The sequence below is a fragment of the Acanthochromis polyacanthus genome, chromosome 13 (genome assembly GCF_021347895.1).
Source record: "Acanthochromis polyacanthus isolate Apoly-LR-REF ecotype Palm Island chromosome 13, KAUST_Apoly_ChrSc, whole genome shotgun sequence".
Taxonomy (NCBI): domain Eukaryota; kingdom Metazoa; phylum Chordata; class Actinopteri; family Pomacentridae; genus Acanthochromis; species Acanthochromis polyacanthus.
This window is the reverse complement of record NC_067125.1, coordinates 1,938,146-1,956,199: the sequence shown is the minus strand read 5'-3', so window position 1 is coordinate 1,956,199 and position 18,054 is coordinate 1,938,146.

The following is an 18,054-nucleotide window of genomic DNA, read 5'->3' as shown; positions in this document are numbered from 1 at the left end:
ATGGAGTCAAACTGACTGAAGGATAATAGAAGAGCTAAAGATAATTAAAATGATGGAATCAGTCATTACTGCTCAACATTAAATCCATTTACATGGAGTTTATACAGGAAGATGAATCAGAACTGAGTTAGAATTAAAGGTTAAATGGTTGACCTGATGTTGGAGATAACTGAGGAGTTCAGTAGAGAGACACAGACCTGCAACAGGCAGCCGAAGACTTCAGGTAGAAAATACAGCAGCACAAGTTCACTGATGATGGATCAGGTTGTAAAATAAAGTGTTAGAGGGAGGAGGCAGGAATCCAAGCTGTAGGAAGAGACTGATCAGAGATAAAGAACAGGTAAACAGGTTTGGTTCATCAGGTGATGCAGAAACGTTGGAACATTTGAATAAGAGCAGATGGGAGTGTCTCCATCTCAGATGTCATGTTACAGCAGCTGGATCAACAACAGACTATTATTCATCTCTTATATTCCCTAAAATAACTGTTGTTGTTCCATGTAGAGCCTCTAGTGGACAGAGCTGGAGTTGCATCCAGATAACATCTGTTTAGTCTTTTCTCATCACAGCATTGACCTGGTTCAGACACAGGTTTGGTTTTAATGAAAATTAGGGGTAATTATTTGTGAGGATTCCTGAAGTCTCTCTATTTTCTCCCTTTTCCTTTCTGACTTCTATAAATCAGCCTCCTGACAGTTCCAGCAGCTGAACCAGAGGAAATGATCTGATTTATCACAGAAGCAGGAATGAAGGGAGCAGACAGGAAAAGTATTGAATGAAACACCACAAAGTCCAGTAACTTCCTTTGAACTTGACGGTGTTCATGTTTCATTCTTATTTCTGCTTGTAGAGCTGAATCCAACCTGGAATAAAAGACTGACCAGGAAAGAAAGAACAGGTAAACAGGTGTGGTTCATCAGGTGGTGCAGAACGGTTGGAACATTTGAATAAGAGCAGATGGGAGTGTCTGCTGTGGAAAAACAGGAGGGTTAGTTTAATGAAGACAAACAGCAGCAACGACTAAATGAAGGAAATGTGACATTCAGTCTGAGAGGAGACAAGAGTTTAAACTTTAAAGAAACTGAGAAGAAGATGTGAAATTTAAGACAAACAGCAACAATTAAATGAAGGAAATGTGACATTTAGTTTAGTTTCAGAGGAAACAAAGAGATTTAAAGACTCTGAGCTTAGAAAAGAATAAAATCACTCATATTTTTAGTACATATTCACTGTAAAAACAGTAGCTTTCTGTTCAATAAATCTATAATCTATTATTGATCGGTTCATCAATCCAGAATAACAGCAGGATTCTACATGTTATTTAACTGTCCTTTAATAAAAGCTCAGTTGTGGCTGGAATTAGTTTGTTACGAACAAAATCATCCAAAGAAAACCAAGAACAGAAGTTTAACCCTCCTGTTCTCCTCTTTGATAGAAATCTTCTCAAATCTACTGACAACATGAATGCCCATAAGACTATGAATCCTGTAGGCTTTGGTGATGATATGACCGTTCCTGTAGCGCCACCATCTGGTCACACTTTCAGTTTTAGAGTTGGTGAATCTTGGAAACCTCTCATCCAAGTCTTTTCTAATTTCTGGTCCACATTCATGACTCTCAGAATGAACCATACTGACTGATGTTGATGATCCTTTCCTCTCATGAACATGTTTGTCTGACAGTAAAGGGACGTCAGCTGTCCCCATACAATCTTCTGCTCTACAATTGTCATCCCAATAACAGTGTTTCCAATCAAAGGTGTTATAAAGAGCTCTAATGATGTCTTGATGTCTTCACCATGGCTGATATCTGGAGGTTCCTGGAACCATTCTGATCATATTAGTAACACTAAGTCTACCTGCTGTTGAAGTGGGAAAAGGAACCATTTTATCTTTCATTGTTGGAAGAGATGATGTCTGCTGGTGGCTGAGAGACAACAGGAGGGTCAACACTCTCATTCTCATCAGATGAGAAAGCCTCAAAGTCATTGTCCTCCTCAACACAATCTTCTGTCTCACAAACATTCTCCTCAGTAACACTTTGACTGTCAAATAGCTGTTTCAGAACATCATTGAACATGTAAACCTTTTCAGATGAGAGATGGAGCAGACTGCAGTAAACACAGAGCACAAAGAGGAAGGATTTCAATAGACGGCTGCCCTGCAGGCTGTTAGATGGTTTCTCCTCCCTTATTTTGCATGAACTACTGATGTCCTTGCAGCAGGTGTGAGTCCAGCAGGTCACACACACCTTCATGGCCATGGTGCAGGAAAGTTCTCATGAGAATATTGTTTCCCCTCCCTTATGTCACATTAACACCAAAAACTGAAGATTCTGGTCCCTGTACTGACGTCAACAACAAGATAGACACTAAGAGTGTCCAACCAGATACACAGTTTGACATGTTGAAGACATAAAGTTACTATACGAGCTCTTCATATAGTGTAGTAATACTGTATTTATTCATTTTCATTCTTGTATATATTGAACATGTTGTTATTGTAAGTATTATCATTACTGTACATGTGGTTAGTGCTGCTCTGAAAGATGCTGCTGGAACTCTGGAAAATTCCTCTGATGTGGGGAGTAATAAAGGATTATCTTATCTTATCTTATCTCATCTCTTTTCGTCTCATCTCATCTCATCTCATCTTATCACCATCAGTTGAAAATATTGTGCTTGAGATGATCATGTCAGAGGAGAGGACTGTGTAGTTAGAAAGACCTGAATGTGATCACCTCCAAGCCTACAATGGATTCCTCATTTTGGAAGAAGTTCACAAATCAAGTTGTTTCCTTCATGCCCGCCCCATGAGAAAAATAGTAATAGTTGTTCATCCACCCTCTGCTATGGATCAACTCTAAACTATCAGCTCTGTTCCTGCAGGTATGGGATGTTAGCTCACACAGACAGTTTTACAGATAAAACAGCTTCCAGAGGAACACTGATGCTGCAAAATGTGTTCATTGAAAAAACATCATCATTTGATGCTCAATCAGTTTTCCTCATCAAACTAGGAAACGTCATGAAATATGAAGTTAAAAATAACAGAAACTATTATTTGTTGAATGATAAACACTGAATGGAGTCAAACTGACTGAAGGATAATAGAAGAGCTAAAGATAATTAAGATGTTAGAATCAGTCATTACTGCTCAACATTAAATCCATTTACATGGAGTTTATACAGGAAGACGAATCAGAACTGAGTTAGAATTAAAGGTTAAATGGTTGACCTGATGTTGGAGATAACTGAGGAGTTCAGTAGAGAGACACAGACCTGCAACAGGCAGCCGAAGACTTCAGGTAGAAAATACAGCAGCACAAGTTCACTGATGATGGATCAGGTTGTAAAATAAAGTGTTAGAGGGAGGAGGCAGGAATCCAAGCTGTAGGAAGAGACTGATCAGAGATAAAGAACAGGTAAACAGGTTTGGTTCATCAGGTGATGCAGAAATGTTGGAACATTTGAATAAGAGCAGATGGGAGTGTCTCCATCTCAGATGTCATGTTACAGCAGCTGGATCAACAACAGACTCACTTTATTTGATCTGTTCTTCTACACACTGTTTGAGTTTTACTACCAGTTATATATGTAGTAGATTTAATGCCAGAGCTGTACACCAGAACAGTAAACTATGGATCAGTTTACATGTTAGCTTCTACTTTGTATGAATCATCTGTCTGATCATACATGGATCCACCTGTGTGTTCTATGTTCCTTGTTCCTTTCTACCTCCTTCCAGCAGCAGATGTTCCCCACATAAAGAGAAGGGTTCTGCTAAAGGTTTCTTTCTGTTAAAGGGTGTTTTTTTTGTTGCCACTTTGGCCTTACGGCTGCTCGGCGTTCATCTGGGTTCTGGAAAGTGTCTTTAGAGAATGTGACTGTAGTTGGCGCTATATAAATAAAACTGAATTGAACTGAATCAACAGACTCTATTATTAGGGTCCCACCACTGAATGGTGTGAAGTACTCTGTTGTAAAACAAGGAATTTTTCTTATTCCGAAGTGAACACACTTGAACTGGTGAACAATTTAATATTTTCTGGAAATTTTGCGTGTGGCAAAATGGCTCCATAGCGCCCCCTGCAAGATTTGAACCATGGACTACGGGCAGCCTGTTTCACCTACAGCTACCAAGTCTGGTCGGTTTATGCAGCATTTCAGAATGAACAAAAACGTCTGAGCTTCCCACGTCCTAAACCCAACAGGAAGTCCACCATCTTGGATTAACTGTGGAGAATTTCTGAAATGTGGTGACATAAGCCTGAAGATGATTCACAGAGAAAGTGGTGACTCATCATAAAAAGGTGTGTCTGTGGTGATGCAGCAAACTTCGATGTTTCGCCAAGACTACTGAAGTATTTATATCTCATCTGCCCCAAAATTCACATGCTGGACACCAGAACCAGTCTGAACACATCCACACTCATTCAGTCATAGTCATAGCGCCACCTGTTGCTAACAGCAAGTTTATTCTTTACATTTGGCCCCAAACTTTGTCATATTCGTCTGGAAATTGGTCAGCTCAGTCTTCATCCCTTGACAGTTTCACAGTGTGAAGATTTTGACATTTCATACAACGTTGTTGCCATGACAACACATCATTGAGGTGATAAAGTATTTTTTGGAAGGTTAGGAATGCTCAACAGCTCACTAAAATGACCACACACATCACCACCAGATAAAGGAAGTTCACTGTATAGACTTCCTGTATAGAAGAGTCGCGACAGCTGGGGATATGAAGCCATTTTGTTTCCATTCATTGTGTCATGCACTAATGCACCGTGACTGTGTGTGTACTCGCTTCGCGCGCGCTATGTGTTTTATTTGGATTTTTACATTCTAAGCTTTCTATTCATCCTTCAAAAGTAAAAAAAAGGATGATTACTTATCAATAATAATGATTTTTTTTTACAGTTTAGAGGACAGATTTGTGTATGAAGACAGGAGAAACGGAAAGGGGGAAGGGACACTTATGTAGACTTATTTGAGCAATGCGAAATAATTTGCTTCAGCATTCTGCTATATTCTTTTGGTGCCCCCATCTCCTTCATTATTCTTTCTTTTTACCTTCTCTCGCTTTAACTATCTCTCTTCATCTCTCTCATCTAGTGTTCATATCATTCTCATTTCTTATTCATCATCTCATCTTATATAGGTTCTCTCCATCGTCTCATCTTACATTTATCTTTTTTTCATTTCTCTTCATCTCTCCTCATCTCAGCTTTTTTCTTCTCTCTTCTCATCTTTAAGCTATTCCATGTTTCTATCTCTTCATCTTATCTCCCATCTCCCTCTTTTCATCTATCCCCCCCTCTCTCTCTCTGTCTCTCTCTCTTCATATATTTTTTCACCTCTCTCTTTTATCTATTTTCATCTCTCTCATGTTCATCTCATAACATGAAAGTACATACACATGTGGACAAAATTGTTGGTACCCCTCAGTTAAAGAAGGAAAAACCCACAATTCTCACTGAAATCACTTGAAACTAACAAAAGTAACAATAAATAAAAATTTATTGAAAATTAAATAATCAAAATCAGCCATTACTTTTGAATTGTTGATTAACATAATTATTTAAAAAAACAAACTAATGAAACAGGCCTGGACAAAAATGATGGTACCTCTATAAAAGATTGAAAACTATTTGACCAGAGTGACATGATTAACTCAGGTGTGTCATTTAATTGACATCACAGGTGTTTCCAAACTCATAATCAGTCAGTCTGCCTATTTAAAGGGAGACAAGTAGTCACCCTGCTGTTTGGTGAAAAGGTGTGTACCACACTGAACATGGACAACAGAAAGCGAAGGAGAGAATTGTCCCAGGACATCCGAAAAAAACGATAGACAAACATCTTAAAGGTAAAGGCTATAAGACCATCTCTAAACAGCTTGAAGTTCCTGTGACAACAGTGGCTCATATTATTCAGAAGTTCAAGACCCACGGGACAGTAGCCAACCTCCCTGGACGTGGCCGCAAGAGGAAAATTGATGACAAATTGAAGAGACGGATCGTTGGAATTGTATCCAAAGAGCCCAGAGCAACCTCCAAAGAAATTAAAGGTGAACTCCAAGGCCAAGGTACATCAGTGTCAGATCGCACCATTCGTCGTTGTTTGAGCCAAAGTGGACTTCATGGGAGACGACCAAGGAGGACACCACTGCTGAAAAAAACTCATAAAAAAGCCAGACTGGAATTTGCAAAAATGCATGTTGACAAGCCACAAAGCTTCTGGGAGAATGTCCTTTGGACAGATGAGACCAAACTGGAGCTTTTTGGTAAGGCACATCAACTCTATGTTCATAGACTCAAAAACCAAGCATACGAAGAAAAGAACACTGTCCCTACGGTGAAACATGGAGGAGGCTCAGTAATGTTTTGGGGCTGCTTTGCTGCATCTGGCACAGGGTGTCTTGAAAGTGTGCAAGGTACGATGAAATCTGAAGACTATCAAGGCATTCTGGAGAGAAATGTGCTGCCCAGTGTCAGAAAGCTTGGTCTCAGTCGCAGGTCATGGGTCTTCCAACAGGACAACGATCCAAAACACACAGCCAAAAACACCCAAGAATGGCTGAGAGAAAAGCGTTGGACTATTCTAAAGTGGCCTTCTATGAGCCCAGATCTGAATCCCATTGAACATATGTGGAAGGAGCTGAAACATGCCATTTGGAGAAGACACCCATCAAACCTGAGACAACTGGAGCTGTTTGCTCATGAGGAGTGGGCCAAAATACCTGTTGACAGCTGCAGAACGCTCATTGACAAATACAGAAATCGTTTAATTGCAGTGATTGCCTCAAAAGGTTGTGCAACAAAATATTAAGTTATGGGTACCATCATTTTTGTCCAGCCCTATTTCATTAGTTTGTTTTTTTAAATAATTATGTTAATCAACAATTCAAAAGTAATGGCTGATTTTGATTATTTAATTTTCAATAAATTTTTATTTATTGTTACTTTTGTGAGTTTCAAGTGATTTCAGTGAGAATTGTGGGTTTTTCCTTCTTTAACTGAGGGGTACCAACAATTTTGTCCACGTGTGTACATAGGACTAACCTGACACAAAAACCATGATGAAGTCGGTTTCCATCCCACTCTCTGGACTTTATTTTCCCAGTTTCCTTCTTTCACTATTACTGGGAAATCTAAACATGTGGAATCCCTTCTCTGATCGATTTGTGCACCCAAAGGCACAACAGCCCGTCATTTTTCAGGTATTTAGGAAGCCAAAAAAGACCTGGAATTACTCTCTGTGGTGTAAACAACGTTAACAGGAAAACCCGGCGTTCATGAATAGGAAACAAAATGGCGCCCGTAGATCACGTGACCAAATTTTTTGGGACCCGTCATGTCGCTACTCTTCAATACAGGAACTCTATCACTGTATATACTATAGCGCCCCCTGCAGTATTTTAAACAAACAGCCCCCACAGCCTGTTTCACCTCCATCCATGATATTTGGTAGCTTTATATAGCACATCATTGTGAACAAAACAATCTATGGTGCCCAAAACCTAAACCCAACAGGAAGTCCAACATCTTGGATTAGTTGTGAGATATTTGGTCATTTTCAGTGGTTAACTATTCATAGGGGACAACTTCGAGAGACCTCAAATTTGGCCAGTATATAAAACAGGTCTTAATGATGATAAATTATCAAATTCATCTGCATCAGTCAAAGGGCGTAGCCATGGCGACCCCCTGAACATTGATGCTTCACCATGAAACATCAACTACTGTCTAACTATCCTCTGCATTCTTCAATCTGGATCAAACTTTATGTGTAATCACAGTCCTGCTCTGATCACATCCATGTACTGATATCCACTCTCAGTCATAGCGCCACCTGCTGGAGAGGAAATGACACGCTTTACACTTTGACGTATTTTTGTTATTCAGTTGCTCTTTAGTCGTCTCTCTGTGCTTTTCTTGCTGTAACCATCAGAGAGCAGCTGCAGCCATCCATCCATCCATCCATCCTCTATCCACCGCTTTATCCTCATTAGGGTCATGGGGGGTGCTGGAGTCTATCCCAGCTGACTCTGGTGAAGGCAGGGGACACCCTGGACAGGTCACCAGTCTGTCGCAGGGCTACATATACAGACACACAATCACACTCACATTCACACCTACGGACAATTTAGAGTAACCAATTAACCTCAGCATGTTTTTGGACTGTGGGAGGAAGCCGGAGTACCCGGAGAAAACCCACGCATGCACAGGGAGAACATGCAAACTCCATGCAGAAAGATCCCAGGCCGGGATTTGAACCGGGGATCTTCTTGCTACAAGGCCAAAGTGCTAACCACTACTCCACTGAGCAGCCCCAGCAGCAGCCAACGTTCTGATTTACCTCCACAGCATTTACCTGGTTCAGACACATGTTGGGTTTTAATGAAAATTAGGAGTAATTGTTTGTGAGGATTCCTGAAGTCTCTCTATTTTCTCCCTTTTCCTTTCTGACTTCTATAAATCAGCCTCCTGACAGTTCCAGCAGCTGAACCAGAGGAAATGATCTGATTTATCACTAGAGCAGGAATGAAGGGAGCAGACAGGAAAAGTATTGAATGAAACACCACAAAGTCCAGTAACTTCCTTTGAACATGACGGTGTTCATGTTTCATTCTTATTTCTGCTTGTAGAGCTGAATCCAACCTGGAGTAAAAGACTGATCAGAGATAAAGAACAGGTAAACAGGTGTGGTTCATCAGGTGATGCAGAAACGTTGGAACATTTGAATAAGAGCAGATGGGAGTGTCTCCATCTCAGATGTCATGTTACAGCAGCTGGATCACCTCCCCCTCACTATACTTGATGTGTTCTTCTACATACTGTTTTAATTTTACTACCAGTTATATATGTAGTAGATTTAAAGAAACTGAAGAGAAGATGATGTGAAATGTCAAAGAAAACAGTGAAATCACTGAACAGAGCTGCTGGTCTGATACACTCAGACTGTATGTATAAAAGTACACTGTAAAAAATGAACTCATGTTTGTGTTCACCAGTGTTTGTCTTTAACCCGTTCCGCTTCAGTTGCGCTTCAGTGTCCCACCCTTGGTACACTTTGAGATCTGCATAAGCAATTTGCTAAATGTCCGAAGCTGCAAATGCGATCATACAAACACCATACACCGATGGAAAGCTTAGATTCTCATGAATCCGCCGGTATAAACCACTTTCAGATGTGATTACCACAGCGGGTGAGAAAAACACATTTGTCCGACAAAAACAAATATTCATCCATCCGTTCTCTATACACGGCTTCAACGCACACAGCGCGACTCACATTTCCAGGTTCATTATTACACACAGAAGAAAATATTCCACAAAAAACGGCCATAATCCAACCTTTTACATCAGATGACACAAGCCAGGAAACTATTTTATCCAAAACATGTCTTGAAGTCGGTATAAAATCCACGAATCGGTCGTTTTCAAGGAAATGCACCTCGCGATGCGCGTCCAATATTCCCTGTATTTCTCATCATATTTTTATTTACAAATAGAATATTAGCGATTTTTTGTACTAAAAATGGCTGGAATTGACTGAAGCTTAAAGGGTTAACAGATCTCCAATACATTATTGACTACAGGGTCATCAACACAGCCGGATTCTACACGTTATTTTACCGTTTCACTGTCTCCTGATAACTCAGGTGTGGCTGTAATCAGTGGTTTGTTTCTGATTTATGAACAAACAAGTCTGAACTCCACCTCCCACAGAACAGCTCAGTAAAATCTATTATCTGTGGAGCTGCAGTGCAGAAACCTGTCAGAGACTTTATTAGTTGAACACATGAAGAACTCTACAAAATCAGAGACAGTCTGGTTACAGTGAGTTTATGGAAGAAAGCATTTAAGGAGACGTAACCTGCAGACAGGAGATGCTGCTGGTAAACAACCACACTGGAAGAACCACAGAACACATGTCCAAACCATGACCCATACATGACCAGAGAGCATCCATGAACATCCACTGGATTTAATGAACAGCACACAGAAGATAAGCTAAGCTAAGCTAAGCTAAGCTAAGCTAAGCTAAGATAAGCCAAGCCTTTTTTGATCCTCAGAGGGGAAACTGAGGTATTGCAGCAGCACAGGGCAAATACAAGGATACGAGGGTAGCAGCATGCATTGGGTCTGGAGACATCCACTGTATTTGTGGCTCGTCAAATAGAAAACAGATTTAACCCAAGCATTCGTTGATGTCATTGGAAATAACACTAAAAGGAGATCAGTGCTGCTCCATTTGTTGCTGCAGAAGTAGACAGATGTTACAAAACAAGCTGAGACTTCTCTCATATTATGGGATGTGGCTAAAAGTGCTGCAGGCTGTGAGGTGAAGGAGAAGTTTTTGGGTTTTGATGAGTGACTGAGGACAGATGTGGTCCTGACATGTCTGAGATCATCCTGGGAGTGTTGGAGAAGATGACTGGGATGAAAAGCTTGGAGCTCAGACTGACAGTAGGCTTCAAGGGGTTAGCTTTAGCGTGCACGTCATGAAGCTCTGAGGCCATTCCAACGGCCCCATCAGAAGTATTGAATGTGCACAAAGCAGCACTGGGGGAATGGATGCATCTCCTCAGCTTCAGTCTGAAGGATCTGCTCTGTGTGTACACGTAGCATCAGCTGGAGACCAAAAACACACAAAAATGTGTTTTTATTTAATTATAAATAAATTCAAGGGTTAAAAAAAAAGTGCCAAAGCCATGTTTAGCCACTGTGAGGCTCACAAGCTGAACTTGGTGCTGTTTCAGCAACGTGCACGCCAAAGTGTTGCACGTTTTTTAGAACAGCTCAGAGACTGAAGTCTGGATGATGATGTCCAGAGCAGCGTCTAACTGTAGGCTGCTGCAGACACGTTCTCTCATGTTATGACAGCTGGGACAAAGATGGAGGCAGCAGGAAACGATCAGTGGCTGTAAACAGCATCAGCACATGAGGACATTTAATGAAACCAGAGTTTAGAGGTCTGCAGAACAAAGTCATGGACTGAAGATCGTCTTGAACGTAAACGTGACACCGTTGCAGCTCTGAAGTACATGAGACTGGAGTTTCTATTTGAGCAGAAATGCAGCTGTGGACCTGACAGAGGATGGAGACAGACAGTGGATCAGATGTGGATGAAAATGAGTAACATTCTGGAAAACGTCAGCTGTCCACTGAAGGCCAAGTTTGATCTTTCTGGTGAGCTGACTTTGCTCGCTTCACAAAATTCAGTGAAATGTCACCAAAGTACAGAGCCTGTCAGAACCTTTGTGAAACTAGAGGTGGATGTTGTTGGACTGAGGGATGAATGGAAATGGACAGATTCTCAGCTCTTTGGTCCAGAAGGATCTCGTCCAAAGTGTCCCTGAGGCCACGGAGTAGCTCCAGTGATCACCGTTTTAGCTCCTACAGCGTCTATGGAGAGCTCATTGTCTGCACTGAAAACAAACAGAACAGGACTGATCGAGGACGATGTTCTGCTCTGGCAGTGATCTGCACTGAGACAGAGAGACTTTAAACCTGAAGGAAGGTCAGGAAGACGTCTACAAACAAGGACTTCATTTAGAAGTAAAGGTAAGACCAGAAGAAGGTTGGTTTTAATTAAAGGATGTTCTGATTTAATACGTTCACAGTTTGGTAGAACAATGATTAATGTGCTACTGAAGTGTGACCTGATCTGTAAGTCTGGTATGTGGTGAACACCTTTGATCATTTTGTGGTCCAACGGCTGTTTTCCTGCTGCTCACGCCCACATCACACACCATGCTATGTGGTGTTTACAGTGAAGGTTCTACTATGGAACCAGTCTGACATGTTCAGGAGTTGTTTGTGTGGAAACTCAGAGGTTTCAGGGATCAGAAGGTGGTTTTCAACTTTCTCTGTTAACTTTCTGCTTCAACTTTACAGTTTTTCTCACTTGATCAGACACTAAACTCCTGCACACATTTGTCTAAAACAGGACTCTGCTGTCCACATTTTTCACACTATTCATGGTTTGAACAGCTTCCAAAACTCTTGCACTCTTGTTGCAAAACACTGAACACATTTTTTGCTCATTTGAACACACTTTTCTCTCATAACACACATTTTTCAAACAGTGAACACCAGGAGGCAGAGTGGGACACTGTTACACAGTGCTGTCACATTTAAGACACAACAGGTCAGAACTGAAAACACTTATCAATGAACTGCACTCTATAAAACCTGCTGGGAAACAGAATCAGCTGTTCAGAATGCAGTCTGTTGTTGAGTTCAGCAGATGGATGGAGTATAAAGTGAATAGTTTCAGGTTTACTTTACATGGTGTGTAAATGTTGTTTGTCTCTTCAGTCACATGTCTGTACTGGAACAATACGAGCAGTCAGACATGTTCTGAGGACACTGTAAAACAGGAATGTCAAGATCCGTTCCTGTAGGGCCACTATCCTGCATGTTCTAGATGTTTCCCTCTTCCAACACAGCTGATTCAAATGATCAGGCTCGTTATCAGGCTTCTGCTGAGCTTGATGATAAGCTGATCATTTGAATCAGGTGTGTTGGAAGAGGGAAACATCTAGAACATGCAGGATAGTGGCCCTCCAGGAACTGAGTTTGACACCCCTGATGTAAAACAAATCTGATGCATCATTCTGCTTCACAAGTGCTGGTAAAATGACAGAAAGTGTTCATGACTGACTTTTTCTGTTTGGTGTGTGTTTGTTCCAGAGAGTTTTTCAGTTGGATTCTGATGATACACACAAAAACACCTGGAACAATGTTAGTTTTATAGAGGACCACTGATTCAGGAATGGTTCAGTATCAACCTCATGTTCTTGTGGTTTTTCTGCTCCATATTCTCTCTTTCTGAATCCTATAGAAGAATTCTTCTCTAATGGAGGTGAAGGTTTATGAGCAGCAGCCATACTTTGGTAAAATCTCTTCAATCAGTGGTCTTAGCATGTAGTGATGTTTCTGTTGATGCATTCAGGGCTGATCAGACATTCTAGGTCCTTCTATCCAGAGAAAACACAGCTAGTGATGAGGTCCTGTGTCCTGACCAGGCTGAAAGAACTGATGCAGATGTGGTGTAAACATCTGCACACTGTGGACAATATAAGGCTGTATTTATGTCTAACGTTATTTTTATTTATACACTGTTAAAAATGACAGGCTCAATTAGTTATCAGAACTTATTTTTATAAGTTACTTCCAATGAACATCATGAGTTTTGACATTTGAACTTAATTTTTTCAGTTTTTGGGATTGCAGCTCAACATTGTAAGCCAGTTCAATTAAATGTCAGTTTAAAAGTGTGAACACAACTTGACAGTGTCAGTTTAAAAATGGTAACCGGATCACTAAAAACTGGCGATGGCGGCAGTATTTACAGTTTTTCTCTATTGCTCAGACACATTCCTGGAAAGCTGCTCTCCTTTTCCCTAAACTGTGAACACAAAACCTGATTTTCAAGCTACATTCACAAAACCTCTGACTCTTCTTGCCAAACCAAACTTTCACCCCAAAACAGTTCAATCTGTGCTCAAAACTGAACTTTGCTGTCAAATCATGCCTCAAGTCAATCTAAATTAAATACTAGTCACTAAACACTGCATAGAAAAAAGGAAAACACAACGCTCAGGACATGAAGCGGTAGAAATAAATGGTTATTTAGGCTAAGTGCATGCTGCAAAACTAAATACCTGGGCATTTGTAACACTTGTACATAGAAAAAAGAATTAGCAAAAAAACAGAAATCCTGTGCATTTACATGTAGCACTTGTATGTAAAAATAAAGCACAAAAACATACAAATGAAGCACAAAGAAAAGAAGTGCATTACTCTGCCACAGCATCATTTCACCGTACTGGGTCAGACCACTAGCCTAGCCGAGCTAGACCCATGTTCTGAAGGCACAAGGGTCTAGGGAAGCTCGACAGGGAGGGAGGCGGGCTAAAAGGTTGTCTATCAAATCACTCTGCAGCAATTGGGTAGGTATACAACCAATCAGTGCAACGAATAGGCTGACGGAGTTCCTAGAGCACCGGATTGTGGCTAAGTCCCATTAGCTTCCCAACCAGCGGAGCCAACTGGTATATTAAGGATTTGCCATATCCCGTCGGCATAAGTCCAAATACGTCTTTCTTCTCAATGAAACACTTCAGTGCCGTCCTTTGTTTATCTTTCAAGTTGAACTTTAGCTTCAAATCTTTAAGGGCTGTGGCCAAAGCCGAGTCCAAAGATAACTGTTTATTGTTTCCGGTTGTTTCTGTCAGAATCGTCGCGCCTCTGTCGTCACTTCGTTACGCCCGCCTTCTGACTCTACACTTCATGGTGATTGGTCCGGCCAGTTTTAGGAGCATCCAGCCTCGAGCCTTATGGAGGGTAACTAGACCCACCCTGGCAGAGAATTAAATTCATTGCCGTGGGTTGTCTAGCGCGGCTAGGCTATCAGACCACAGGACTTCATCTACATCACAGGACACATTTTCTCTGGCCAGGCAACAGGGGAAAAAAAACCCTGGCATGCCGTATCCAGGCTTGACATGCCTCCACAGGCCAGTTCCATGGCTTACAGGAGGTTTACCCTGGTGTAAGGTTGGTGTTCATGTACCGTCCACCGCCGTGAGGAGAAGAAGTCTTCAGTGGGGTTCAGGAAATGGGAGTACGGTGGAAGACAAAGACATAAAACCTTTATTCATACTGAACCACTCTCTGACCTGCAGGCCTCTGAAAACTCACATTGTCCCAAACAGCAGCAGAGATGGGCTGCTCATCCTGCTGCCCTAACAGAGCATCTCTCATTGAGGAAAATGAGGAGCTGGTGAGTGTTGTAGGGCCCTAGACTGGCATGATGGTGGACAGCACACAATGTGACGTTTCCACCACGCTGCCCAGGGACACCAACAATGACCCGTTGGCCAATCACACCACAGCCTCTCCTTCTCCTTCTGGTGAGGTTAAACCAGCTTCATCCATGTACATGTATTCATGTTTTTCCATTGCATCCAGGTGAAAGTGTAAGGGTCATTCCAGAACTGCAGGACTAAAATATTCCATGTAGAAAACACTAAAGCATGCAGTAGTTGTCTAAATGTTCTTGTCCTGAAACCAAATCTGAAAAAAATAGGAGAAAAGAATGTTTGAAAATAAACGTGGAGTTCCCCTAAAATGACGTTTTTCTCTCGTCCACCCCGACGACCAAAATAAACCTCTAATAAAACCAAGTCTAATCTAAACCTGCTTTATTTTTTCCATTCATGTCTTTTTTAATTGTGGGAACATTTTTTAAATCTACATAATATTTTAAACACTAATGATTAGACGTGGAACATTTCCCATAACGTGAGCAGAACCTGATGTTTCTGTCATTTTACGTCTGTTTGTGTCGTTTGTCAGTGTTCCTACAGAACGTCAGAGCAAAGCTGTGTCCTCTCTTCTGGTTTTCATCTCTAGTGACGGCGCTCCAGCTACAAGATTCCAAGACTTCATATCACACTGGAAAAAGAGGCCATCTCACAGCAAGAAAGACTGAAATTCACTAAACAAGAGACGTTTCAGCAGATGGAGGGACTTACATCCTGTTAAGTCAAACAATCTGGAAATGATCTGGTTTTAACCCTCATGTCGTCCTGCAGGTTTTAAAGTTTAAAATGTGTGTGTGTGTGTGTGTGGGGGGGGGGGGGGGGACAGTAAAAACTTCCACATTTTCAACATTTTTGTGAAATTTTTGAACATTTTTTGATGGAAAAAGAGATGTAAAAAAATATGTTTCTTTAAGAACATTCAGGAAAAAATCAACCAAAATCCAACAAAATTCACTGGATTTTGGTTGATTTTTTTTCTGTATGTTCTTAAAGAAAATATTAGAAGTTTTACTGAAATATATCGAATCATTTTAAATATTTTTAGGAATTTTTAGGAAGATTTTTATTCATTTCTAAAAAAAAATATTACAACTTTTATTTTTTTAATTTCTTGCCAGATTTGGTGATTGCTTTCATTTATTTTTTAAATAAAACTTTTAAGAGATAATTTTATGGAATTTTTTGGAATTTTCCTCCTGAAGGTTTGGAAAATTTTTATAAATTTGGGGAATTTTTTTGCTGAATTTTTGGATTTTTTTCAGACCAGGAAATAATATTTTTGGTGCCTGTAAATGAGGACAACAGGAGGGTTAAAACATCTAAACTTCACAATCCTGGAAAAATATCGTTCAAAATAAGTTTTCCAGCTAATTTTAAGATCTCAATATTTTAAATATCAGATCTTATTTCAAGTAATCTTACAAACCATTTTTCACTTATTTCAAGGTCAAAGTTCCTTGAAATAAAGTTTTTTTTTCTCTTCTTTTGATAGGAGCATTTTTGCAGTGCAGGAGGCTACGATGAACTCTGCTGTTCCAGGTTCACACTGCTGCTACACAATCCAACCAACAGCGCCACCTTCAGGCTACGATGAACTCTGCTGTTCCAGGTTCACACTGCTGCTACACAATCTAACCAACAGCGCCACCTTCAGGCTACGATGAACTCTGCTGTTCCAGGTTCACACTGCTGCTACACAATCTAACCAACAGCGCCACCTTCAGCTGACCCAGCCCGTTTAGGAGATGCTCCAGGCAGGGACCAGATGCTACCAGTTAGCTAGAGCGAGATGCTGAATACCTAGAGCTAACTGCTAAAAAGGGACAAAGAAGCTATACTTATAAACTCTCCAAACCCCTCTAAATGCTAATGCTAGCTGCTAGCCCACCACCATGTCCAAAGCAAACGTACCACTGACAAAAAAATAATACAAGCTAGCTCACCAAGCCTGCTAATGCTAACTGCTAAAATACTTTGCCACAGACAGAGACTACACCAGCAGACTTCATCTAGGATGTAAGGACCAACTGCTAACTGCTAATTGCTAATGCTACCTAACAAGAACAAACAAAGACAGAGACACAGCCGCGAGCTTCCACCACAGACTCACCTGAGATGATGAAAGAGACTCTAACAGGCCACGCCCCCACCTGATCTACACTTCCTCTTCCTGGATCTCTGCCATTGGAGGAGTGAAAAGAAGGCGGGGCCTGCAGAGCGAAGGAAGGACGACTCCCTCACTGCCTCTATTTGTCCTCCATCCATCTCCACTGACCAGATCCAGCAGCGTCCTCCTCAGACTCTGATCTTCAGCAAAGCCTCTCCACCTCACCTGGACCATCTCTGGTTCTCCACCTCACCTGGACCATCTCTGGTTCTCCACCTCACCTGGACCATCTCTGGTTCTCCATCCCCTCTGCTCAGCTTCTGTCCTTCAGTCTGCACATCCAGCCTTCTTCCTCCACTCAATGTTAACTCAATGAAATACACACTTTTCCTTCTCAGACCACAAAACAACGTCTGGACTCACAATAGTTCACACTTTTCTTGGGGAACAACAAGTTCTCCTCCTAAATCTACCTGCATTTCCATCACCAGCTCCTACCAGGCGGCTCCTTCCTCCTTTAACCCAAATTTATCTGTTTTAAAGTCTGAAAACGAGGAAAAAATATATTTTCACAGTAAAACTTCTGATGTCCACATTTTCAACATTTCTGGAAAATTTTTGAACATTTTTGGTGGAAAAAAGAAATGTTAAAAATGTTTCTTTCAGAACATTCACATAAAAATCAACCAAAACCCAGCGAGGAAAATTCCATAAAATTTTTGCTTAGAAGTTTTATTTTAAATAAATGAAAACAATCACCAAATTTGGCAAGAAAAAAAAAGTTTTAATTTTTTTAGAAATGAATAAAAATCTTCAGAAAAAATCCTAAAAATATCTAAAATGATTCGATATATGTCAGTAAAACGTCTAATAGTTTCTTTAAGAACATTCACAAAACAATCAACCAAAATCCAGCGATTTTTGTTGGATTTTGGTTGATTTTTTTCTGAATGTTCTGAAAGAAACATATTTTTTCCTTCTCTTTTTCCATCAAAAAATGTTCAAAAATTTCGCAAAAATGTTGAAAATGTGGAAGTTTTCATTGTGAAAATCTGTTTTTCCCCCCACATTTTAAACTTTAAAACCTGCAGGACGACACGAGGG